Source organism: Alexandromys fortis, unplaced genomic scaffold, assembly GCF_014885135.2.
Source record: "Alexandromys fortis isolate MF-2015 unplaced genomic scaffold, M_Fortis_MF-2015_v1.1 scaffold_5, whole genome shotgun sequence".
NCBI lineage: Eukaryota > Metazoa > Chordata > Mammalia > Rodentia > Cricetidae > Alexandromys > Alexandromys fortis.
Genome location: NW_026067924.1, coordinates 22,506,987 through 22,534,620, shown reverse-complemented (window position 1 = coordinate 22,534,620; position 27,634 = coordinate 22,506,987). Strand labels below are relative to the sequence as shown.

Sequence of the window (27,634 nt, the reverse complement as noted above, 5' to 3'; positions counted from 1 at the left end):
CTCTCTCTCTCTCTCTCTCTCTCTCTCTCTCTCTCTCTCTCTCCATGTCCAGCTGTGGGTCTCTGTATTTGTTCCATTCTGTTGCAGAAGGAAGCTTCTCTGATGATGCCTGAACAAGGCACTGATTTACGACTATAGCAAAATATAATTAGAAGTTATTTTACTGTTCCTTTAAAATAATTTTAGACTAGTAGTATTTGGTTTTCCCTTAGGTCTCTGGGCTAGTTAGTCTTGACCACTCAAGCAGTGTTGAGTATGGGTTACATCTCACAGAGTGGGCCTTGAGTCAAATCAGACATTGATTGGTTTCATCCACTTGCTTGGTGTTGCCTTTGCTGTAGGATATTTTGTAGGCAAGACACGTTGTAGATCAAAGGTTTTGTGGCTGGGATGCAGTTTACATTTCTCTTTGGTAACCTTTAGAAGACCTTCCCATAGCAAAGACTCTAGAACCTGTGGATAAAGGTTCTATGTATGCACCAGTTCCCTTCTTTGGTACAATTATCTGTAAATTCAATCCAGAATATTCCTTTCAGTTGTTTCTATAAAGCTGGTTTAGTAGTCACAAATTCCTTTAACCTTCTTTTGTCATGGTAAGTTTTTTGTTTGTTTTTCTATTTCAGTTATGATGGGAAGTTTTTCCAGGCAGCATAAACTATCATACACTGTTTGGCATCCGTGTTCTTTCTGAAGTTGAAGCAATATGTTCGCTTCAGAGTTTCCATTGAGTGACCTTCAATTATTGTGAAGAGTCTGTACTTAGTATGTGAATGGGTCTTTCTCTCTTGCAGCTGTTAGCATCCTTACTCTGTTCTGTGTATTTACTGTTTTCAGTATAATATGGCATGGAAAGTTGATTTTTTTTTTTTTTTTTTGGTTTTTCGAGACAGGGTTTCTCTGTGGTTTTGGAGCCTGTCCTGGAACTAGCTCTTGTAGACCAGGCTGGTCTCGAACTCACAGAGATCCGCCTGCATCTGCCTCCTGAGTGCTGGGATTAAAGGCGTGCGCCACCACCGCCCGGCTGGAAAATTGATTTTTTAGTACTTTCTTTTTGGTATTCTGTGTGCCTGTTATATCTGAAAAGGCAATTCTTTTCCTAGATTTGAGAGTCTTTTTCATCATTGTATTGAGGCTGTGTCCTATGCATCTGAACTAGAATTCCTCTATGGCCCCAACTCAATAGATTTAGTCTTTTCCTGATGTCTAAGTTTTGGCATATTCATTTAATGAGTTTTCAAATATTTAACATTTTCTTTAATTGAATAATCCATTTTTTTTCACTTCAACTACTGTTATTCTATCTTTTCGGTGCCTCATTCTATTGGCAAGACTAGCCAGTAAATTTTTTTATGACAATTATTAAAGTTTTAATCACTAGCTTCATTTCAGTTTGGCTTTTCTTCAATGTTTCTACCCCCTAATTGACTTCAATTTTCCTATTCTCATTTTCTTTACTATTTCACCCAATGTTCAGCTGTGTATTCTTGAACTTCCATTAATTTATTTTCCTGTCTTCTTTAAACTAATATGGGTGTTTGCTTGCAAGTTTATGAAATACCTTGAATTTTAGAAATTTTTCACAATTGTTCTTTTGATTTCCATGTATTGAGAATCCTCTAAATTCTCATTGGGGACCATTACTATGGGTTTGGTGATCTCTGCAGAAGATATGACTTCAGGATTTTCATATTGATTGTAGGGTTTATGTATCTTACATTAGGTTATTGGTTGTATCCTTCAATATGAGTTTCTTGGGTTAATTTTGTATCCTGCTATATTACTGAAAGTGTTTATAAGTTGTAGAAGTGCCTTGGTAGAATTTTTGGGATCGCTTATATAAACTATCATATTATCAGCAAATAGTGAGAGCTTGAATTCTTCTTTTCCGATTTCCCCTTGATCTCTTTTTGGTGTCTTATTGCTCTAGCTAGGACCTCCAGAACTATATTGAATAGATATGAAGAGAGTGGACAATCTTGTCTTGTGCCTGATTTCAGTCGACTCACTGTGAGTATCTCTCCATTTAGTTTGATGCTGATTGTTGGCTTGCTGTATATTGCCTTTATTATGTTTAGGTATGTTCCTTGTATCCCTGCTCTCTCCAAGACCTTTATCATGAAGGGATGTTGTATTTTGTCAAAAGCTTTTTTGACATCTAATGAGATGATCATGTAAACTCTACTACAGAGCTACAGTACTGAAAACAGCCTGGTATTAGCATAAAAACAGACAGGAGGACCAATGGAACCAAATCAAAGACCTGGATATTAATCCACACACCTCAGAACACCTGATTTTTGGCAAAGAAGTAAAAAAATATCAAATGGAAAAAGGAGAGCATATTTAACAAATGGTGCTGGCATAACTGGATGTCAATATAGAGAAGAATGAAAGGACACGGTCAACAAGACAAAATGACAGTCTACAGAATGGAAAAAGATCTTCACCAACCCCACATCAGACAGAGGTCTGATCTCCAAAATATACAAAGAAATCAAGAAATTGGTCATCAAAGAGCAAATAATCTAGTAAAAAAAATGGGGAGTACAGACCTAGACAGAGAACTCTCAACAGAGGAATCTAAAATGGCTGAAAGACACTTAAGGAAATGTTCAACATCCTTAGTCTTCAGAGAAATGCAAACCAAAACAACTCTGAGATTCCATCTTACACCTGTAAGAATGGCCAAGATCAAAACACTGATGATAACTTATGCTGGAGATACTGTGGGGTAAAGGGAACACTTCTGCATTGCTGGTGGGAATGCAATCTGGTACAGCCCTTTTGTATGTCAGTGTGGTGATTTCTCAGAAAATTAGGACACAACTTTCCTCAAGACCCAGTTTTACCGCTTTTGGGTATATAACCAAAGGATGCTCAGTTGTGCCACAAGGACATGTGCTCAGCTATGTTCATAGCAGAATTGTTTGTCATAGTCAGAACTGGAAACAACCTAAACGCCCCTCAACCGAAGACTGGATAAGGAAAATGTAGTACATTTACAGAGTGGAGTACTACACAGAAGAAAAAAATAACATCTTGAATTTTGCAGGCAAATGGTTGGAGCTAGAAAACATCATATTGAGGTAACTCACACCCAGAAAGACACAGGTATTCACTCATAAGTGTTTTAGCTCTCTAGTGGGTGTAGAGTTGGTAAAAGTCTTTTCCCATTCTATAGGCTGCTGTTTTGTCTTATTAGCAGTGATTTTTTTTTTCCTTACAGAAGCTTTTCGGTTTTGTGAGGTTCCATTTATTGAATGTTGTTCTTAGTGACTATGCTATTGGTGTTCTGTTCAGGGCTCTATCCCCTATGCTAATGAGTTCAAGACTATTTCTTATTTTCTTTTCTATCAGGTTTAGTGTATCTGGTTTTATGTTGAGATCTTTGAACATGAATTTTGTGTAGGATAATAGATATGGATCAATTTGCATTTTTCTACATGCTGACATGAAGTTAGACCAGTACCAGTTGTTGAAATGGTTCCTTGTAGGCCCATATTTCGGTATGGCACAAGAGCCATTAGCCCAGTCTGAGCTGATCACATAGCTCTGTAGACAAGCTGTCTCTGCCTAACAATAGCAAGGATGTACTTGTTAAAAATGTAGATCTCCTGAGGAGAGGTGTTGACTGAAACTGGTCAGGATGTTTGGTGCTTCCTTCCTTTGTAATTTGGAGGATGTCTTATAGAGATGCTAATTCATGGCCTACCTGACTGCTAGCATACAGGTAGATGCGGACATGACCAGAGCCCATGCACCTGGTTGCCTAGGAGATAGCCTAATGTGTTCCCACTCTATTCATGTGAGGATATATAAGCTGTTTGGAGAATAAATGAGAGATCTTTTTGGAGAGAGATCTTGCCCGTAAAAGATGACCATGTAAGCTATGTCAGTTTTACTCCTCACGACTCTGTTCCAGCTGGGTTAGGGAATCTATGTTGGACCCACACGGGCTCCAACAGTTCCTTTTTTCATTGTGTATTTTTGGCTTCTTTATCAAAAATATACAACATGTCTATACATATCTTAAGGTTGCTATTACTGTTAAGGGATGCCATAACCATAGCAACCAATATTATAAGGGAACATGTTTAATAGGGTGACTTATAATTCAGAGGTTCAGTCCATTGTCATCATGGTAGGAGATGGTGACATGCAGGCAGACATGGTACTGGAGAAGTAACTGAGGCCACTCTCCTGATCCTGCAGGCAACAGGAGATATTCTGAGACACTGGGCATAGCTTGAGCACATATAAGACCTCAAAGCCTTTCTCCACAGTGACACAACTTCTTCCAACAAGGCCATACCTACTCCAACAAAGCCAGTCCTTTTAATAGTGCCGGGAAATATGGGACATCATGGAAAGACCAAACCTAAGAATAACAGGGGTTGGGACTAATTGAGCCCTGGACTTCAGCTGCTCTTCCCTGTCTAGAACCTTCTAATTAGAGTTACTAGAAGCTGTACCTAGCTTAGAGGATCAGAGGATGGGATTTTCACCTGTTGGCCATTGACTGCAGTGTATTTAAGCCTCCATGGTGCTATTAAAGATAGGCTTTTGGTACCAGTGATTGAAGGTCTGTGTGTTGGTCTGTCTCTGCACGTGTATTCTCAACCTCCAGCCTCTTGCCCGAAGCTCGCAAACTGGGTTCTAGCAAATAGAGCGCAGATGGGGGCCGTGATGCACGCAGCAAATAGGTATAGAAGAAGGAGAAGTTCAATTCAAAAGCACCAAAAATATATTTAAAAAAATCAAAGAAGAAAACTTTCCCAAACTAAAGAAAGATATGCCTATGAAGATACAAGAAGCTTATAGAACACCAAATAGACTAGATCCAAAAAAAGTCCCCTCACCACATAATAATCAAAACACTAAACATACAGAATACAGAAAGAAAATAAGAGCTGCAAAGGAAAAAAGGCCAAGTAACATATAAAGGCAGACCTATAAAAATTATACCTGACTTTTCAGTGGAGCCAATGAAAGCCAGAAGGTCTGACTTTATGCAGACATTAAGAGACCACGGATGCCAGCCCAGACTACTATACCCAGTAAAACTTTCAATCACCATAGAAGGACAACACAAGATATTTTATGACGAAATCAGATTTAACCAATACCTAGCCACAAACCCAGCCCTACACAAAGTACTAGAAGAAAAACTCCAACCCAACCCAAGGAAGTTGGCTACATCAACAAAAACAGAGACAATTGATCTCATAGTACCAAATCCCAAAGAAGGGAAAAACACACAAAATAACATCACCACCAACAAAAACTAAATTAACAGGAGATAGCAATCACTTGTCATTAATATTCCTTAATATAAATGGACTCAATTCACTTGTAGAAAGACACAGGAAAACAGATTGGATATAAAAGCTGAATCCATCCTTCTGCTGCATACAAGAAACATCTCAACCTCAAAGACAGACATCACCTCAGAGTAAAGGGTTGGGAAAAAATTTTCCAATCAAATGGACCTAAGAAACAAGTCGGTGTAGCTATCCTAATATCTAACAAAATAGACTTCAAACTAAAATCAATCAAAAGAGACAACGAAGGACATTTCATATTAGTCACAGAAAAATTCTTCAAGAGGAAATCTCAATAGTGAATTTTTATGCCCCAAATAGAAGAGCACCCTCATATGTGAAATAAACACTTCTAAAGTTTAAACCACACATTAAACCCTACACACAAATAGTGGGAGATTTCAACACCCCACTCTTATGACTGGACAGGTCTGTTAGACAGAAAATTAACAGAGAAATAAGGAAATTAACAGATGTTATGACTCAAATGGATTTAACAAACATCTATAGAACATTCCATCCAAACATAAGAGAATATACCTTATTCTCAGGATCTCATGGAACCTTCTCAAAAATTGACAACATACTAGGTAATAACGAAAATCTCAACAGATACAAAATAATTGGAATAACCCATGTATCTTATTGGATTACCATGGTTTAAAATTAGAATTCAACAGTGACACTAATTCCAGAAAGCCCACAAATACATGGAAATTAAACAATGCTCACCTGAATCATCAATGGGTCAAGTAAGAAATAAAGGGAGAAATTAAAGACTTCCTAAAATTCAACGAAAATGACCACACAACATACCCAAATTTATGGGACACATTGAAAGCATCGTTAAGAGGACAGAAAGCTCATAGCACTAAATGCCTACATAAAGAAGCTAGAAAAATCCCATACTAGTGAATTAAGAGAACATTTGAAAACTTTAGAACAAAAAGAAGCAAACTCACCCAAGAGAACTAGAGGGCAGAAAATAATCAAATTGAGAGCTGAAATCAACAAAATAGAAACAAAGAAAACAATACAAAGAATCAATGAGAAAAAGAATTGGTTTTCATCTCTGTACAAAACTCCAATGATTTTTCAGAAACTATAGAATTAAAGAATAAATTCAGAGCCGGGCGGTGGTGGCGCACGCCTTTAATCCCAGCACTCGGGAGGCAGAGGCAGGCGGATCTCTGTGAGTTCGAGACCAGCCTGGTCTACAGAGCTAGTTCCAGGACAGGCTCCAAAGCCACAGAGAAACCCTGTCTCGAAAAACCAAAAAAAAAAAAAAAAAAAAAAAAAAAAAAAAAAAAAAAGAATAAATTCAGTAAAATTGTAGGAGATAAGATTAATGCAAAGATAGTACGACATTTCTACACATAAGAAATAATAGTATAATAAAAAATACAGCCAGGCAGTGGTGGTGCATGCCTTTCATTGCATCACTGGGGAGGCAGTTGCAGGTAGATCTCAGTGAGTTCGAAACCAGTCTGTTCTACAGAGACAACCAGGGATAGACAGAGAAACCCTGTCTTGAAAAACAAAACAAAACTAAACCATTTATACCTGCATAAATATGTAAGAATAAATTTATTGAAAGAGGTGGAATACTATAAAGTGACAGCTATAAACATGGCCATGGGCCTCAGGTATTAGTGCTAAAATGTCACACTACCAAAAAAAATCATATAAATACAACATAATGTCTATAAAATTCCAATTGGATTCTTCATTGCAATAGGAATAAGACATAATACAAAATTTGTATGAAATCATATCAGGAAACAGATAATACAGTTAGAGATATAAGCTTATGATACATGGTTTTGTTAATCAAAACACTGACATTAAAACCCCCATACACCTATGCCACAGAACAGAGAGTCAAGAAACTAATCCAAGCACTTATGCTTGGCTAATGTTAACAAGAGTAAAAAGAAGAGGCAATGGCAAGAGGAATGTGTCTTTGATAAATGGTGCCATGCAGAATGAATTGGACCCTTGTATAGCCAAATGGATTTTAAACCCCTCATCATTAATGATTAATTCCATAAAACTCACATGAAGGAACATATAATGAAAGCTCCTTGACAATCCTTCTTACCTATTATACCAAAATCAGAGGATACCAAAGTAAAGGTAAGCGAATATGATTACATCAACTACACACAAAACCATCTACAAAGTCAAAAGGCAACCTACAAGTTGGGAGAAAAATATCTGTAAGTATTGTGCCTATCAAGAAGCTAGTGTTAGTATCCTGATTCATGAAATGCTTTTATTTAAAAAAAATACTAAATAATAAGAGCACACAAAGCCTGATTTTTCATGGGCAGTGACTTCCTGCATCCAAAGAAGAGATATAAATGATCAACAGGTAAATAAAAAGTTGAACAACATCACTAATCCTGAGGGGGATGTAGACAAATGCCATTGTGAGATGACACCTCATCCCTCAAGATAGCTGCTATAGTATGGCAGGAATGTTGGCACAAAAGACCTGGAAAAAAGGAAACGCTTAAACATGGCTTCTGGGAATGGAACCTGTTGGTGTCATTATGGAAACAATATGGAGGTTCCTCGAAAAACTAAACATAGAGTCACCATTTGACCCAGCAGTCCCTTTTCTGGGAATATGCTCACAGGAAATGAAATCACTCTAACTCAATTCACATAACTGCATGGCCTTACTGTTATGGGGATGGGAAGGGGAGGGAGGAGGACACAGAAAACAAATGGGATGATAAAGCTTGAAGCTACAAAGTACAGGTATTTACCGCAAAAGGTATGAGGATAGTATAACATGAGCATTATTGATAGTCTATCCAGAATTTTGGCTACAATTGTAAGACAGCAGGATGTGGATAGTGTTTATATGAGACGATGGAGATGTTAGTTTGCTTCACAGTTGTACAGCAGTGGCTGTTTTGAAGCATATAACAACAGCATGCTGCACATCTTCAATATGCACAATAAAATTGATTTTTATTGAAAATATATTGTGTGATTACATTCATCCTAAAATAGTCAGATTTACTGCAATAAAAAAAAATCCATTGTGGTTGCCAGAGGCTGGGTGAGAGGTCGAGAGCTAGAATTTGATGCAGAAAGAGATCAGTTGGGGAAAATAAATTTTCCACAATGAATCATGTGACACTCAGCGGTGTTCCCATACTAGCAATGGGATACACACTTAGGTAGATGAACTGTTAAATGTCCTACTATATACATTTTGACATAATAAAACTTAAAATTTAGGCAGGTGGTAGTGGCGCCTGTGTTTAATCCCAACACTCGGGAGGCAGACGCAGGTGGATCTCTGTGAGTTCAAGGCCAGCCTGGTCTACAAGAGCTAGTTCCAGGACAGTCTCCAAAGTTACAGAGAGATCCTGTCTTGAAACCACCCCTGCCCACAAAAAAACCTTAAAATTCATTCAAATATAGATTATAATTCAGAAAAATTAGTTCCCCCTGAGTGTAAATTAAATAACAAGTAAATGCATGAAAGGAATGACAGGCAGCATTTAGTTATGAATTTCCCGTTATATGGTCATCTCGTGCCTTTCACCTAGAAACCAACCTTCTAGAAGACAGGGATGATTTTACAGTCCATGTGTGTTTCCTGTCCCTTAGTATAATGACTGGTTATAAGCATGACACAGACTCCTGTGAAGAGAAATTGTTATGTGACATTCCCTTCTAAAGTAAGGACAGTTGAGTTCACAGTGGCAAGGATCCCATATCAAAGTTTCCCAGATTTGGCTAGAAAAAAAAAATCCAAACTTGAATTCATGACTCTGAGTTGAAGGCGATGACTTCGCAGCAGGAATAGTGCATTGTAGTAGAAACGTGAGTTCGCCATCTCTCCTCCTGTTTGAAAGGCTCGTTTGTAAGAAAGTTCTCCACAGGCTTGGTTTCCATGAAGGTAAGGCCACATGCAAGTGCTCAAGCATTGCTAACTCCCCTCCTTCAACTTCTCTGAAGGTTTATTTCCTCTGTGGAATTAACTTAACTTAAAATACCTGCTCACGCATAATAATTAGCTTTACTTTTAGCTCAACCTGGATTATATACAATAAATCGAGTGCTGAGTATTCATTGCCCTGCTCTGTGCCATGAGGCAAGTCATGCTTTATTTCAGCTATCCTCAGATGACTTCTGGGTTCTTGTCATCCTCCCGAGAGCGTGCTTTTAGAATACAAGGAGAAAATTCTCTAAAATTCACTTTAACCTTCCTAGGCAATAGGCGGCTATTGGATCTTTTTTTTTTTTCTTCACAAGCATGTCTATTGACTCAGTGACAATTCTGCATCAGTTCTGAGCCCGAAATATTCTTTCACCGCAGTCATAATCGTGGAGATAATCATGTTTTTGTGGATGTATCATCTCTCACAGAGGATTTGATTGACCTAAAGATTTGGCTTCGGCTATGAGGGATACCATCTGTGTGGAGCAGAAGTCTGTGTACTCTCAGACACCCTGAGGATGGACTGGAGAATGTTATTCATACGAGGCCAGCATCAGATTCTGAGCCAATCAATGGGGGTAGTTGTAGGATCTGAATCATGACTATTATCTTAAGATTCTGAGTCTCTCAATGAAGTTGGCTGAACTGGAAAAAAAATGTCTGTTCTCACCTCTGTGCACACCACCAGAGAGCTATAAAATTGATGTGAGTGGAAAATTCAACTGTAGCAGAAATTATAAGTCTGCAGCCAGCATTTCCAAGTAAACTGAGAACCAACCAGAATGTTAAAAAAAAAATCCAAATGACCACAAACCATATAAAATATTCAGACCTTGGTAGAAAGAAAAATACTCCAAGGACACGAAAAGTTTGATTTATTAAAGACCTGGGTTCTTGCAAATGCATAAAATTGCACAATTGCTCATAGAGAATCAGTCCTCAATGCATTTTGTACCATGTAGAAACTATGAAGAAAAACTATATTTATGTATGAAGCCTATGAGCGCTATGATTTATTAGGCAATTTCCGCCATGTGCAATGCTGTTTGAGCACAAGCTCGAGTATGGAACCCTAACCAGGAGAAATCAACACACAGCACAAGAGTCTGAAAAGTGTCTGACTTCAGGGGAACATTTGTGTGCAATTTGGCAGAAATAAAACTAACTAGGAAAGCTGGGGGAAAACGTTCCCCCTGTAGTCCATCAACTGGAGTAGGAAGATTTGCCCCGAGGAAGGACATTTGATCCATACCTAACTCCATGCACCCAGTTCCTCTTCCAAGAAGACAGAGGTGGCCAGCCAGTGGGCTGGTGTAAATAGTGCACGCACTGTGGCCCACCTGAGTGTATCCTGCATATCGGCTAGAAGCTCATCCTTCCTTGGGATGAACAATTCAGTTGTGTTTAACACAAGATTAAATTTTGCTCCAAGCTGCAAGAAGTGAAGGTTGGAAAGAGAATGTGAGGTTATAATCCTTAAGTCACGTTTACTCCTGAGGGGAAATTGGTATTTCGGTCTAAAATCTCCCACGCCTCTACTTCTAAAACCTGGATGTCTGGGATACTTGACATCCTCTAAAGCAAGTTCCTTCCACAGATGTCTAGGACCTAGAAACACCCAGTGGGACTTGTACTTAGAAGCAAAGCATAGTTCCCAACAAAAGCCATATATTTCTTCAGGTAGTTTCAAGGAATCTTGACACGTGACACAGTTTCTCTCCAACATATCCATGGAGTGATTACATAGCTAGATTTAATATAAGATTATACTAAAAAGCTTAGTCATAAAATTCAATATGAAAACTCACACTTTTTGACTTATTATGGTGTCATGTCCCAGTTAACTCATGGTAAACTTAAAATCCAGTAAGCTTAAAAAAAAAAGTATTTAATACTCACCTATTGAACGTAAGACCTTAAAATAACCTGACCAAAATGATTCATATCCCAAAAACTATTTACCCTGAAGTGCTGACTTACTGTTGAGTACGGTACTGAGCTAAACAGTATAAAGGCCCTTTGGGTACACATGTGCCGCTTTGAAAGCCAAGTCCCTTTGTGGACCCATCCAAGCCAGGCACTGCTGCCACGGGTACACTTGTATATATGTATGGATCTGCCCATAGACAGCTGGTCACGTCTCCCGCAGAAAAGCTCATGGCACGTGTAGCCCGGGTTAAGCTTCGTTTCTCACTATGGAACTTTCCATACCGTGGTGTGTTTCTACTCTTTGCTTGGAGCTGGTGATGCTTCTACCCTTCCCCCCAGCTGGCCCTGGAGACGCTCACTGGTGCCTACCCTTAAGGGAAGGAATAGCTCTACTCTGCATTTGAGTTTTAACCTGTGGACTCCAGTCCTTTTATACCGCGAAAGCTGCATTAGGAAAAGAGGATTTCATTTGGTTCACTGAAGATTGATTTTGGGCAAATATATTTTCTGCAACAAGGTTTTATTGTTTTTGTTTTGCGTTTGTTTGTTTTTGCCTTTTGTCTGCTTTCTTGGGCTCCCTTTTTCCATTATTTGCCAATCTAACCCTTCAATCATATTTAGAAATAATATTAAAGGGAAGTAAACAAGCATTTAACATATCTGAGGATCTATTTTTGTTTTATTCTCTCTCACAGATAAGAGCTTTACTTTTTACTGGCGTACATTCATCTTCTATAGTGCTAGATTGCATAACGATACTCTACCTCCTACAAGTAAATCATGAGCTTTGAGCTTTTAACATCTATCCCGCTAACTTTCTTTCACCTCCTTCTCTTTTTCCCTCCTGCCATAAAATTACACGATACATATACATGTAAAGATATATGTATATGTGTAAACACACATACATGTAAAGATATGTGTATATGTGTAAATACACATACATGTATAGATATACACACAGGCATGCATATACATTGTATGTATGTATGTGCATGTACACATATAGGGTTTTAGATATCTATGTATATCTTGAATCCACAATCCACATATGAAAGAAAATGTTTCTTCACTTCTGTTTCCTCTTTTACCAAATGAGATTAGTAGTTCATTAAAAATAAAAGGGCTAGCTCAGTTGGGGTACACTCCTGTAATCATGGTACCGCAAAAGCTGAAAAAGGAGAATTGGGAGTTACAGGCCAGCTTAGGCAATATAGTGAAACTCTAACTCAAGGGGAAAAATGTGCATTGTTTAAGATGCTTCATACTAAGTACTTAATTAAAGGTGAAAAATCATCATAATTAACTTTGAAAGATATTTGATGGGTTCATAGCAACTGTTTCTTTGACTGCCTCTTGCTTACTTTATAAACCCAAGCCAACTCTTTTTCACACATAATATCCCTCCATTAGAAAAATTCTTATACTTACTTGATGTTCTTTTAGTTCTCTGGTTTCTACAGCTGCTTGCAACACACTCACATTCCTTTTCCTGACCAAAACAAAGGTCATGACAATGTCCTCTTCCACACAGAACAGGGCAGAACTATCCCTGAATGCTGGTGACAATGGTGGTGAGCACTTTCAGCATGCAGAATTGACACACCATGCTTTAAAAGTGCCCAGGGATGATCAGATGGCTCAGTGGGAATAGGCTCTTTCCACAAACGCTGATGGCTTGAGTCTGATCTTTGGGACCGAATGGTGGAAGGAGAAAGCACTTAAGTGTCCTTTGACTTCCTTACAAGCACAGTGACCCCTCTCTTCCTCTCTTTCTCTCTCTTTCTCGCTATCTGCACCCCCCATGCATATAAAAACAAATATTAATCAAAATGAATTTTTCACAATTTTATTATTGCTTTTCAGACCTCAATAAGTTTGACTCTTGATACCAAACCCTTATCAAACTATATGGTTTCGAAGATAAACCTATAAACGTTTTAAAGTAATTATTATTCATTCATTATAATAGCGTGACTAAACTTTGAAAGATCTTATCTTTCATTTTGTTCTTTAAACGAGATCGGAATACCTGTTCGAGTATCAGAAGCATTGTTCTAGTGATAATAATGATAGTATTGGTATTGGTAACTTATCCACTAACATAGCAGTGTGTAAGCAACATCACTGCTCAAACAATATCCATGGGCAGCCAAGTGTTACCAGTGCATTGCTATCACCCTCCAAGCAAAGTACTTGCCTTTTCAACACACCAAGTGATAACACACGAGTAATCGCTATTAATGGGCTGTAGTGAAACACTGGGCTCATCATCAACCTTCATTTGTATTTTAATAAATAAAGCTTGCCTGAAATTCAGAGAGTAAAACAGCCACACTGATCAGCCTAACAGACCAGGCAGTGGTGACACACACTTTTAATCCCAGTAGCCACATTAGTTTGCCATAAAAACCAGGCAGTAGTGGTGGGCGCCTTTAATTCCAGCCCTAGAGAGGAATGTAAGGTGAGAGGAGACAGCTCTCAGATACAGTCTCATTCTGAGATTCCTGGAGGCAGGATCCCTATTTTGGAGTGAGGTAGAGATAAGAGCTAGTGGTTGGCTGTTTTGCTATTCTGACCTTCAGGTTGAACCCCAATTTCTGTCTCTGGGTTTTTATTAATCATGCTACACATAAATCTCCAGGTTAAAAATGGAAAATCCACCTCCCTGCACTCTTTCAAATCCATAACCTCTTTCTTCATTAATTACTGTTACATAATATGTAAGTGTACATAGGAAAACATCCCTAAACACATAAGTACAACCCAGTTAGTCGGTATAATGTCACATTTATGTATGTTTTTGGGGCCGGTCATTTCGATTAGATAGCCAGTTGGTGTTCTCTTTTTCCCACTTCCAGCACCACTGGTTGCCTGCAGATCTTTTCAACAGGATGAAGGCCTCCTGGGCTTTCCCTCATTCACATCAGCATCTCTGTTGATATTGGCCTTGTTCACCTGAACCTTAGACAGTCGTGTTGGTGAGACTTTATATGTGTAGCTTCTGAAATCCCCCAGAGACACAGTCTCACAGCAAACTCCCTGTTCTGCATCCTGCAATTTTTCCTCCCCTTCTCTGCAACGGTGCCTGAGCCCTAGGTTCAGGAGCTGTGAGCAGCATGTGGGACTCTTTAGAGAGAGGAAAAAGAATGGATGGAAAATGATGTAATTATAGTGTGATCTCAAAAATGAAAGAAATCATTTTTAAGGGCAGAAATACACTTTAAAATAAAGCTATATTTGATCACTATTGTTTCAAGAATTTTATTTCTAAAAATAAGTTGAAAAATTATTAAAGTTTATTGAGTAATTATGTGTAGCTACCATACTCTTTGAAGACTGTACAATAGTCAAAAGACTTGGTTGGCATTTGTATTTTAAAAATTCCAAGCAATACCAATCAAATAAATTATCTCTTTCCTTTTTATTTTGTCAAATAAGTTGAAGCTGGGGTGGCTACATTATTAATTGGAGGATGGATATAAGACTATTGCAGACATATTTCCTAGTAACTAAATGATGGGAAAGAAGTATAAAATGTAAGAAAAAGCAAGTTTTATGGTCAATACTAATGGGATCATGCAGAATTCTTTTTTTAAAAAAGATTTATTTATTGATTATGTAGACAGCATTCTCAGTGCTCTGCCTGCAGGCCAGAAGAGGACACCAGATCTCATTACAGATGGTTGTGAGCCACCATGTGGTTGCTGGGAATTGAACTCAGGACCTTTGGGAGAGCAGGTGGTGCTCTTAACCACTGAGCTATCTCTCCAGCCCCATGCAGAATTCTTATATACCTTTAACCCTTCCCCTTATTTGGGGACCCATCCTGATTCACTGCTGACATGTTTGCTGTTTGTTTGTTTGTTTTTTTTTTTTTTTTTTGGAACATATCCAAACCTCAGTTCAACAGGGATGGAACCAGTACTGCTGGAAAAGCAGAAGCAGGAGATGAAACTCAGCTGACATAACTCAGCTGACAGGCAAGTTCTGGGATGAGTGGACAGATGAGCCTTGTGGAACATTCTGGGAGAACATTCCTCTGCCATTCTCAGAAGAGACTTGACCACTTTCATCATCCATTAGGACAGCTTCTCACATAAAATTTATTATGAGAAATCAAAATTACCTTGGGGGTGGGGTGGGGCTGATGGATAATACCTTAGTATTTAAAGACCGTAAAGGAGATGGAGAGACGAGAAGTTCTGTAGAATTGTTTTCTTTCTTCTGCATTTCCTTTAACGTTGAAAATAAATTTTTGTGGAAATATTTCAAAGTTTTTAATTCATGTGAGAAACATTCCATGAATTATTTCTAAACTTAGGTCTTGCTTTTAAACAAATATGACACATGTCATTTAAAAAACCAATCTCCTATAGTTTGTAGTTTATCAATTAAACTTTGTAAGTATAGATGTATAGAAAGTACTCTAAATACAGTATTCAGTACTACCTGTTTGTTTTGGGAATCCACAGCATATTAGGATATATCTCTATAAAATAAGGGGGCCACTGTAGTTATAAACTCACTGGGAATCTGTGCTTTTATAGTCATTAATATGAGATTTTTATATTGAAGTTACAGCACAGCAGAAGAATCGTTTATTTAAAAATTCTTCCTTCTCACAACCCCACAAAAAAGACTGATTCTCCTGCCTAATTAGGAAAAAAGGGACTTTCCAGAAATTTAGTTTAATAGCTGTCAATTCAATAAATACTTTTAGGTATTGTTTGGGAATTTTACAACTACTTTGAGAAACACTCGGATACACTAATAATAAATTCAAGAAGATGTCTAAATTTATCTTCATTTCAATAAAAATTGTGGAACCCCTCCAGAAAATGCTTCAAAATGGTATTGTTTTGGTTTCCTAACTTTAAGAATGTTTAATTGTGGTGTACTACATGATAAAAACATCTTAAATAAGAGTTAAAGTGCACCTGTGCTCAAGATTTTCCCTTTACCAAGTGAAACTATACTCAGGAACTGGGCACTAGTAACACACACCTTTAATCCCAGCACTCGAGAGGCAGAGGCAGGCAGATCTCTGTGAGTTCGATGCCAGTCTGGCCTACAGAATGAGTTCCAGGATAGCTAGGACTACATAGAGAGATGCTGTCTGGGGTTGGGGGGAGAAGATACTCAGAGCCCTGAAAGAGGTAAAAGCAGGACTGCCACAGGTGGAGGGAGCAGCGGGCTTCAGCAGTGGGCATCTTTATTTCTTATTCCTTCCTAGATGGCTTCTGAAAAACTTTCAGAAATCTTCAGTATTTTGTAAAACACAAACAGAATTCCTTATAAAATTGTAAGAGCTTAGCAATGAGGAAGGAACAGAACAGTAGTTGAGGTGGCACAGCTAAATGGCAGAGCCAGGAAAGGCACAGAAGTAAATGGATGAGCCTTGGGGATTCCTTATTTGTTGTATTTATGGATGATCTATGGATCTGAAACATACATTGTTAGGATTTGCTAACTATAATCTTGGCTCCTCAATCTGCACCTAGTAATTATACCTCTGCTTAGTAGTGAGAAGGGCATTATATCCCAGGTGTCACAGAATAAGAATATAAGTCATACTTATTTCTTACCTCCAATTACCTTGCTACGTAGTTGTGAGGAGAAAAATTAACTGTTTTCTAAATGCATCATTCATCCGTCTGTTCATTCGGCACTCATTTACCCAACAAATGTTTATTATCACGCCTTTGGCATACTATCTGACATTTATTATGCCTTCTTTGCCTCGTCTGTATTTTCTTTGACCTCACAGTCTTTCTTATTTTAATCTCCCCCTCTTTTTTTTTCTTCCTCTTTAGAACCACCATCTAAAATACCCCTGCAAAATAGTTAAAATCTGGAGTTTCTTTTAGCATGGAGCTCTTTTATTGCATGCTGCTAATAAAGAAATTCGAAAGAAATGAACACTTGAAAGTCAGGTTATACCTTTGTGACTGAGCTTGCTTAGACTGCAATTATCAATCCATCATCAAATATCAGTGACGGATAAAGTCGTTCCTGTTTTAAATAGCTGTAGTGAGTATGAGAGGAAGAGTTACATGAAGACAGAAGAGGTCTTTGGGAAAGGAAGGCTTAGGAGGAACTACTATACAGAAGAAGAATGGCCTGGACTTCAGACGTTTTCAGCTTTGCCTGGGACAGACTGGAAAGTGTACTGCAGTACAGCTGCCGGGCAAAGGCACTTCTCTGAGACTGATGGACAGTTCATATGACTTATAAAGACCTAAAGTGTCAGTGCAAGCTGACTCTCTTTAATGGGGTCTCCTCCCCTGATGGTTCCAGGAGCTTGAAATTCAATGAGAAAAAACATATCCTCAACAAGAATGATAAGAGAATGAGACTGAGTCTCCCAAAGACAGGAAAAAATTTACACATCTTGATCCTCTGGTCTTTGGAGGCCTTAACAAAGCTCAGTCACTCCTGGCTCCCAAAACTCTTGTTGCAACTCTTCCACCTGCCCTCTAACCTCAACCTGCACAACTCTTAGACTGTCTGCTTGAAATGACTGCCCGGCTCCTGTCCTCCTCTCCCCCATTGCTCCCAGTTGAAGTCCTATACAGCCTTCCAGTCTTCGTAAGTGTCACAGATGATCTCTGTTTAGTCCAAATGTCTATAGCGCTGTTTCTGTCCCAATTATAGCATTAACAGATTTTACTTTATGTCACTGGTCAACATGTTCTTCTGGATGTGTAGGTATGACAGAGGGGTGCAGGGTCTGAGGGTGGGAAAGGATACATTTAAAGACAAAACCAATAATCAAGCTTAAGCCATGGAGGCACAGGGCTGTGCTCCCAGTTTTCAGGAAGCTGAGACATAAGATCTTGAGTTCAAGGCCAAACTGGGTCACCCACTAAAATCCTGACCCAAAACAAAATTATCAATAATAATAATAATAATAAAAGGAACACAATCTGATGACAACTTATGCTGGAGAGGTTGTGGGAAAAAGGGAAGACTTCTGCATTGCTGGTGAGAATGCAAGCTGGTACAACCCCTTTGGATGTCAGTGTGGCGATTTCTCAGAAAATTAGGAAACAACCTTCCTCAAGACCTAATAGTACCACTTTTGAGTATATATCCAAAGGATACCCAATCGTGCCACAAGGACATGTGCTCAACTATGTTCATAGCAGCTTTGTTTGTCATAGCCAGAACCTGGAGACAATCTAAATGCCCTTCAACCAAAGAATGGATAAGAAAAATGTGGCACATTTACACAATGGAGTATTACACAGCAGAAAAATATAATGACAGCTTGAATTTTGCAAGAAAATGGATGGAGCTAGAAAACATTATTTTGAGTGAGATAACCCAGACACAGAAAGACAATTATCACATGTACTCACTCACAGGTGGTTTTTAAACATAAAGTAAAGAAAGCCAACCTACAAACCACAATCCCAGAGAACTTAGACAACAATGCGGACACTAAGAGAGACTTACATAGATACATGGGAAGTAGAAAGGATAAAAAGACAAGATCTCCTGAGAGAGCATGGGGACCTTGGGGAAGGGTTGAAGGAGGGAGGGGAAAGGCAGGGAGGGGAGCAGAGAAAAAGGTAGAGATCAATAATTATAAATAAATAAATTTAAAAAAAAGAAAAAAGGAACATAGAAACTTTAGGTCTAGCTTGAATTTATGTCATTGTATATTGATAGGATTGTGAGATACATAAACCATATACAAAGTTCTATACAAAATACGTAAAGAAACCCTACCTCCATCTTCCTCCATCTGAAACCTTACCTCCTATCTTACTCTCACTGCCTCTGAGTCGAGAACAGAATTGTTTTCTGTGTCTAGCACAGATTACTTTAAAGGCTCCTCACGCACAGGCAGGACAGAATAGGTGAAAAGGTTCAGTAGAATCTAAGCATGGCCCATTCTTTATTCCCCTTAATGTAGACATAGAGATTGGTCTAGCATCTGGTTGGTGTCTCACATCTAATCAGCTTTTAACCCTCCATTTCATGACATAAAATTAGGTGAGAAGCATTAGGAGATATAACGCTGGCATAGGCCTGTTCATATGTGTCTACTATGTGAAAAATAGAGTTAAGACAGAGGCAGTCAAAGAGGCAGAGGAGAGAGTTTTCTTAAATTATCATCCTAACCTCCCAGGTTATGGCTTCTTGGGTTGTTTTTGCATTAATTATGACTCTTTTATTTTTGCAATTTTGGAGATTAAACCTCAGAGTTCTTACATGCTAGGCAATTGCACTAAATAACTACAGAGGGACATGCCAGCTGCTTAGGTCTGTATTTGTATGATATGTTCTAATACCACTTTTTTCCCCCATTTTCTCTGATTTAAATTGGTTTCTGTTGTTGAAGTAAGGAGCGGCAGGGCTGCGTCCCCGGCACCCGGCCGCCCGCATGGCTAGCTTATGCCCAGAAATAATTACACAGAAACTGTATTCTTCCAAACACTGCCTGGCCCGGCTAGTTCCAGTTTCTTATTGGCTAGCTCTTACATATTGTTCTAACCCATTTCTGATATTCTGTATAGCCCACGAGCTGGCTTACCAGGGAGGATCTTAACCTGCATCTGTCTGGAGCGGGAGAACCATAGCGACTCTCTGACTCAGCTTCTTTCTCCCAGAATTCTCTTTTGTATACTCCGCCTACCTAATTTTCTATCCAATAAAATGGGCCAAGGCAGTTTCTTTATTATAATTAACCAATGTCCTTCCTCCATCATTCTGTCACTTCAAACCAATATCCCTGCTAAACGGACATCATTGAAAGGCGTTGGTATCTTTACACTAAATGTAGAAAACACTTTTTAGGGGAAAGAGACTCTCTTACCAAATAAAGTCATTCTAATAGACCATCTACCTTTATTAAAAATAGGTCTTGTGCTTTGATCTCAAAGAGAGATTTCTCATCAGTGTTTAAAGAGAAACAAGAGGGTAAAAAAAGGGGGGCTTCAACTCAGAAGTTTGTAAACACGATTACAAGTTTTAAAATAAAGCACCACAGAAATGTGGATACGAAGAAACAAAACATCATCCCTGTTAGAGCCATATGACTGCATCTCAGTAGTGACATGTGTGAAGGTCATAGGAGGTCAAGAGGAAACACACATTCCTTTTTTTTCCCCCCTGAATCCTTAGGAGAAAAGAGTCTTGAGTGATTGATTCCGTATGCTGTTGCACAGAGCCTATAAAAACCATGAACTTTCGGGGACTAGTCCTCTAAAACTGTAAAGTACCAACACAAACTCTAACAGCCAGTGGCTGGTTACTTAGACTTTGGCCAGAGAACATACTGTTAAGTTTGGAAAGCCTTGTATGTTATTAAAGAAGGACACTAGTATTGAAAAATCCTGCCAGACTCTCTCAGAGTCAATCAATCAGACAGAGGAAGTTTGCTTTATAAAACCTTCTAGAAACAAGGAAATTCAGTGAAATAGCATGCATGATGTAGAATCTGCTTACAAAATACAGTAACTATTCTATAAACCAATAATAAACACAAAGAAAAATATCATGGACATATTCCACTTCCATAACAGCCTCAGAGAAAATAAAATAGGTAGAAATAAACCTAACCAAGCCCCTACAATAAAGGTGAAAGGCCTCTACAATGAAAATATTAAATCTCTGAAGAAAGATATATAGAAATATACTAGAAGATGGAAAGATCTCCCATGCTTGTGGATTGGTAGAATTACTATTGTGGTAATAATCATTTTACCCAAAAGCTATTTACAGATTTGATGCAATTCCAGTCAAAATTCTCATCTCATTATTCACAGAAATGGAGGGTAAAAGCTATCCCAGAAATCATTTGGAACTACAAAAGATACAGGATAGTCAAAGCAATCCTGAACATAAAGAATGACTCTGAGGAAATTCAGGCTTCATGATATATTACAGAGCCTTTATAATAAAAACAATATTACACTCCAACAAAGCAGACATGCAGATGAACGGAACAAAACAGAAGAACCAAACGAGTACATGTAAAAAGAATCTAATATTTGACAAAAAAAATCCAAAGTAACAAATGGTGCTAGGCAAACTGGATGTCTGCATGTAGAAGAATGAAGTTAGACCCTTATATAACTAATTCCAAATGGATCAAAGACATGAATGTGAAACCCGAAACACTGAAACTAATAGAAGGAAATACAGGCTGGACCGTACATAACAGAGGTGTAGAAACAAACTTTCCGTTTTTGCAGGAATTTAAGGGCAAAAATTTACCAGTGGGATCACATAAAACTAAAAAACTTCTGCAAAGCTAAAGAAGCAGTCAATTCGGTGAAGAGGGAGCCCACGGAATGGAAGGGAAGCTTTGCCAGTTATACATCAGACAGAAGATAAATTTCCAGATTACACGACCACTAAAAAGATAGAACAAAGCAAACAAACAACAAAAATAACACTCAAAAATGGATTATTGATTGAGTAGACCTTTCTCAAAAGAAGAAATAGAAATGGCTAAGAAATATACTGAAAAGTGTTCATTAGCGTTAACAACCAGGGGAATGAAAATCAAAACAGTTTTGAGATTTCATCTTACTATGTGAAAATGGCTAAAATCAGCAAAACAACCAGAACAAATGTGGACAATAATGTGGAAAAGGAGAGAAACGAATGCACTGTTGCTGGGATTGCAAGCTGGCAGTCCTTCTGGAAATCAGCGTGCAACATGCTCAAAAACAATAACAAGCAAACAAAACCTATCCCACGACCCAGTTATACCACTCCTTGGCATATGCCCTAAGGTCTCGACATCCTACTCCACAGATTCTTGCTCAGCCATGTTCCTTACTGCTCCATTCACAAAAACTAGAAAATGGAAATAATGTAAGTGTCCTTTAGTTGAGGAATGAATAATAAAAATGTTCACTATGAAATATTATGCAGCAACTGTGGGGGGTCTCGATGACCACAAGGACCCGCATCCCTCCCACAAGAGATAAAAAAAATGAAATCGTGAATTTTGGAGGTAAATGGGTAGAACTAGAAAAGATCATATTGAGTGAGGTAGCCCAGATCCAGAAAGACAAATATGACAAATTCTCTCTCATCTGCAGTACCTAGTTCCAAATCTTCAGGTGCAAGAATATAACCTGAAGTAACCACCAGAATTAGAAAACTTTTTTTTTCTTAAAAAAAAGGACCATCTGAAGGTGGGTATTTGAGAGACGAAGAGCAGAATTCAAATAATTTAAATGGGGAAATGGGGTGTGTAGGGAGAATTGTGGTAGTTTCAGTGAGAACGGACCCTATTGGCTAATATATTTGAATACTTGGTCCTAAGTTAATGGAGCTGATAGGGAAGGTTGGGAAGGCATGGCCTTTCTGGAGGAGGGATGTCACTGGGAGTGGGCTTTGAGGTTTAAATAGCTTCCCTCCCCACAGCTACTCATGCTTTCTATAACCCCACCATTCCCATTCTCTCTCTCTAATGGTGCATTTCAAGACGTAAACTCTCAGCTACTGCTCCAGCACCATGTCCACCTGCCTGTTGCCATTCCCCCATGCTATCATAATGATCATGGACTCATCCTCTGAAACTCCAAGCTCCCAATTAACTCTTTCTTTTATAAGTTGCCTTGATCGTGATGTCTCATTCCAGAAACAGAAAGAAGAGAAGAAAAAAAAAAAAACTGTTGTTGAAGATACCATGTAATTGGACCCAGAGGATCTCTGCTGGATCTGACCTAAGGCTCCTCACTGAGAGCTAGCTTTCATAACAGAAGTTGCAGTGTAAAGCAACCAAGGGCCAGACACAAACAATAATCCCATTTATCTGTGATGCATATGACCCACAATAATAAGAAGGCCTTCAAGATACTCCTAAAGGTGCATTAGTGGCACTCACACCTCGGCAGCAACCAGGAAACTAGGATAAAAAGTCAGTTGAACAGAAAAAAGTATGCTTGGTACTAGAAATTTAACCAACTACCGAGGGCTAGTGAGGCCATGGAACTAGAGGAGAGCCTACTACTGACACTTCGTTAAATAATGTCATTGCTAACTGCAGTCTAAATATTTATTCCTATACTATAGATAGGTGTAGTTCTCTCCCCTCAATAGATGGAAGCCATTATAGAAAACCTCAGCTGTCAAAAGGCAGAGGACAAAAGAGTATAGGGTGTTCATCCTAATTAATGTATCTACGACACACTCCTGAACTTCAGAGAACACGGCAGCAGAGGGGAAGGAGGACCATAAGGACCATTGGACCAGGAAATCTGTTGTGAGTCTCCTGGGAGGCTTCTGCATGATACCTCAACAATGCAGCTGCCAAAATAAATTTTGAAGGAATATAATACCAATAGACACCCTAAATTGGAAGGAGGAAATCTCAGGGGGGGCACCCCTAGACAAAAAAAAAAAAAAAAAACTAAAAAATGCTAAGAGTGGACAAAATAGGTTTTCAATGATCAGCACACTGCTTGGTTATCCAATCTCAAGTGGTCAGCCCTGAAAGCATACACATATAAGCAACAAGCAACATTAAATGGACAGAGAAGATTGTATTTATCTACTTAAGGAGGGATGTGTGTCTGTGTGTGTATAACAATAACCATTAAGAAAAAGAGGCCAGGAATTTGAAAGGCAGTGTTTGTAAAGAGAACAGTAAAGAAGGAAATGACATAATTATGATTTAATTAAAAATTCTTTCCTGAAAAATAGTTAGAAATCATTAAATGACCAAAAGAACTGTAAAAAGAAAAAAAGAATAAGAAAATAAATAAAAATATTTGATACCAACAAGATAATTGACCCAGTGATCATCATATCCCCAAATACAGGCAAATCTGGAACCATTTTTATTTTCTATCTTTTCCAGTAATTTACAAAACTGAAGATAATTTTTAGATAGTGGGCAATACAAAAATAAGTGGCTGGCCAATGGGTCATTGCTTGACCTTGGTTTAGAATCAAATAGTGAAATGAAGTGTCATAAGACTTGTGTTATAGAAATCAGGTGGCAACAGTAGACCACAGACATGTCATAAGCATCGTGTAAGGGCTAGAAGGCTTAGGAGTAGAATCCGCTTAAAGCTCAAGGAGACTGTTTTTGTCTCTCCTTCATTTTTTAACATTTAGTTTTCTCTCATACATTATATCCCAACTGCAGTTTCCCCTCCTTTCACTCCTCTTAGTCCCTCCCCTGCCCCACCTCCCCTCTCCCCCAGATCAACTCCTCCTCCTCTGTTTCCTTTTAAAATGAAAAGAAAAAAGAAGAAAACAGGCCTCCCAGGGATATCCTCCAAAGATGACCTAACAAGAAATAATAAGACTGGACACAAGCCCTCATATCATGGCTGCACATGGGGACCCAGTAGGAGGAAGAGTCCCAAGCTCAGGCAAAAGAGTCAGAGACACCCCTCCCTCCACTCCCATTGCTGGGACACCCACAAAAACACCAAGCTACACAACCACAAGGTATATGCTGAGGACCTAGCTCAGCCCCATATGGGCTCTGTACTTGTGGCTTCAGTTTCTGTGAGCCCCTACGAGCCCGGCTTAGTTGATTCTGTGGGCTGTGTTCTTGTGGTGTCCTCAACCCCTTCGAACCTTCCTCCCCCTCTTCTGCGAGGTTCCATTGAGGAAATAGTTTTATGGGTAATGGGAGCCGCCGCCAAGCTTGACAACGTGAGTTCAAGTCCCAGGATCCACTGGTGTCAAGAGAAAACTGATTGACTCTGTGTTATTTGTGCGTGCCTGCACACACACACACAGGAAAACACACAAGGTAAGTAAATGGTGACAATAATAATAAAAGAATATACTCAAATATCCTACATACACCGTATTTAAGAGGAACCGTTTTAAGCTTCTGGAGAGGTTCAAGGAGGGAGTTGGCTTACGTGATGAATCTTCTCTCTGCACAAGCCCATGCTTCCAGCTCCCAGGGAATCAGGAGGTGTGTTCTTCCTGGCCTCTGCCGGCTGCATGTCCAGGAGCCTGGAGTGAATGACTCCCAAACCATTTTCTGTCTTGAGAATCTGCTTTTCTTCTCTTTAAACGAGCTTCTCTAAAGACATGGGAGGTGCCTGTTTCCTGACCATGTCTCACTGGAAAGGTTCATGGATGTGAGCTTGAGAGAATTTGCAAATTTCCTCTCTCTGATCTAGGAGACAAGGAAGAATAAATTCTCCAGGCAGTGGGAGGTGAGTTGCTTGACAGAGAGGATTTGTGGCGGGAGATGCTCAGAGGTTACTAGATGCAATGCAAAGTCTGACCCCACTCCTCTTAGTCCTGGCATTGAGGAAACGCCCTCAGCTCTGGGGATTTGATTCCCATCTTCAGGCGGCATTAATGCTTTCAAACCCAAAGCAGGTCAAACACCTACCTCCTGCTGTCTGACCACGAAAATCCCAGATACCCTGAAACACTTACCCACGCGTTAAACGGGGAACCTTCCCCCTGAAAGGCTGTTTTCCAGCATGGCTCATAAACAGGCGGCACATACGCCTCAGAAACCCATTTAACGCGCGTCATCTGGGACTTAGAAACTGGCTACAAAAATAGTGAGCTGAGTAAAACATGCAGTTGTTTCCAGGAGCCTGCAAAGCAAACGCTGGAGGCAGGCACCCGGGATCTCTCAGCAAAAGTCATTTCCAGAGCTTGCTCGTGGTAGGAGGCCAGCGCTTTGAGAAGCATTCAGAAGCGGCACTATGGCTAAGGAGAACCGCCAGGCAGCTACCTGACTGGATTTTGCCCCCAGAGGGAGGGGTCAGTAGTAGGTCGCCCTGTTTAAGAGATCAGAGTACCTGTATGATGTCACTGCGACACACAAGACAGATACTGTTTTCGGAGCTCACTGCCTCAAGAAGGCTGCCTGGCCACTGCACGAAGGTAGGCGAGTGTTTCCGAGAGGACGGAGATTTGTTTTCCAGCTGCATCTTCACGAAGCTATGGGCAAATAAAGGAACCACAGGCTGCATGCCTCCCTCCCCTGCTTGGATCCGCAACCAACCAGCCAAGTGTGCGCTCCAGCATCAAAACACGCTGAAAAGCTTGTTGTTTTAAAAAGGCTTCTTTTGAAAGAACAAGCCTCACTTGTTCCTTCTGCTTCAGAGAGACCTTTGGTGTATTCAATGATTCAGATATTTCCCATGGGTCTTACACACAGAAAAGCTGGCTGCAGGACCTAGTCCCATAGCCCCTTGTGAGCTGCCTACACTTGGAATCATAGATCTCTGAGTAAGAGTGATACTCCAAGTTTAAGAGTACTCAGCAGTGGGTTCTTTAAGAAACACTTAGAAGGGATCCTGTTAACTACAGAGAATCACCAGGCAGATGTCCGGCTGGATTTGGTCCCAGAAGATGTATGTGCTCAAACTCCGCATGCTCACCCAGGGTCCTGGAGTCGAGTTGTTTAATCCAACAGAGACTCAGATTCCAGCTCTCTCAGTCAACTACAGGATGCAAAGGAAGGCTGGCTCACCGTGTGTACAAGATAGCACACAGGAGACCGTGTTTATTTCCTCCTAAACACAGGAATGGGAAGGAATACTGCTCAAAGAAGAGATGGTGCTCTTTGCTGCTCTAGGAGAGAAGGAGGAGCCTGGGGGTCAAAGGAACATGGAGTGACAACTCTCTGTACAAGACAAGTTCACCAACTTCAGAGAGCATGGTTCAAGGGCTTACTTCTGTTTAATCACATGATTCTTTTCGTGTGTGTGTGTGTGTGTGTGTGTGTGTGTGTGTGTGTGTGTGTAATCAGCATTGGTGACCCTTCTCAGAGGGATCCTTCTTTGAATGGTATTCTTTACTTCAAAAGTAAGTCCAGTCTATGATAGTCTCCTCAGTCCTTGTGTTTTGTACTGTACTTACCTGCATGGCTCCATGGTCATGCTCCTAGTCTTTTTAGCACGGTGGTAAAATTACACTGCGTGAGCAATAAACATAAGGGAGGAAAGATAGGTTTGGGCCTTTTTGGTCTATTATGATGGGAAAAGCATGACTGACAAGAGCAACTCAGAGCATGCTGGCAAGGGAGGGGAGGAAGACAGGCAAGAGGGAGAATCACAGGCAACGGGGGATGTCACAGCTTTTCCCCCTTTTATTCTATGTGGGACTGACGCCCAAATTTGGGGCAAGTCTTTCTTTCCTCTGAAAGCTCTCACAGATTCCTCCCGAAGTGTGCTTTGAAAATACATTTCAATATCTCAATACAATCAAATTGATAATCAAGACAAACCCAACAATCAAACATAACCCTATCTTTACTATCTGTTAGACGGGAAGCTGTGTGAAGGTAACTGTGACTGAATGTTTCAGTTTTCCAACAATTAATTGTCTCTTTCTGAGCATCTGGAAGCTAGAAGAAACACAGGGAAAACTGTCTCCTTCAATGGAAGACTGAATGAGTGTGCTGTCCTGGCTTTGCTCCTTGCCTGGCTGGGATTGCGGTCAGTCGTCTGCA

At 39.5% G+C, this 27,634-nt stretch overlaps 1 long non-coding RNA gene across 1 annotated transcript in view; it reads left to right on the top strand.

Annotated features, from left to right (window-relative positions):
- The window catches only part of LOC126501873 (uncharacterized), a 53,866-nt gene that overhangs the window by 10,184 nt on the left and 16,048 nt on the right, over nucleotides 1–27,634 (top strand). Inside the window, exon 2 of the long non-coding RNA XR_007591814.1 lies at nucleotides 1,928–2,007. This is a non-coding gene — a long non-coding RNA (uncharacterized lncRNA). The remainder of the gene's footprint in view (nucleotides 1–1,927; nucleotides 2,008–27,634) is intronic.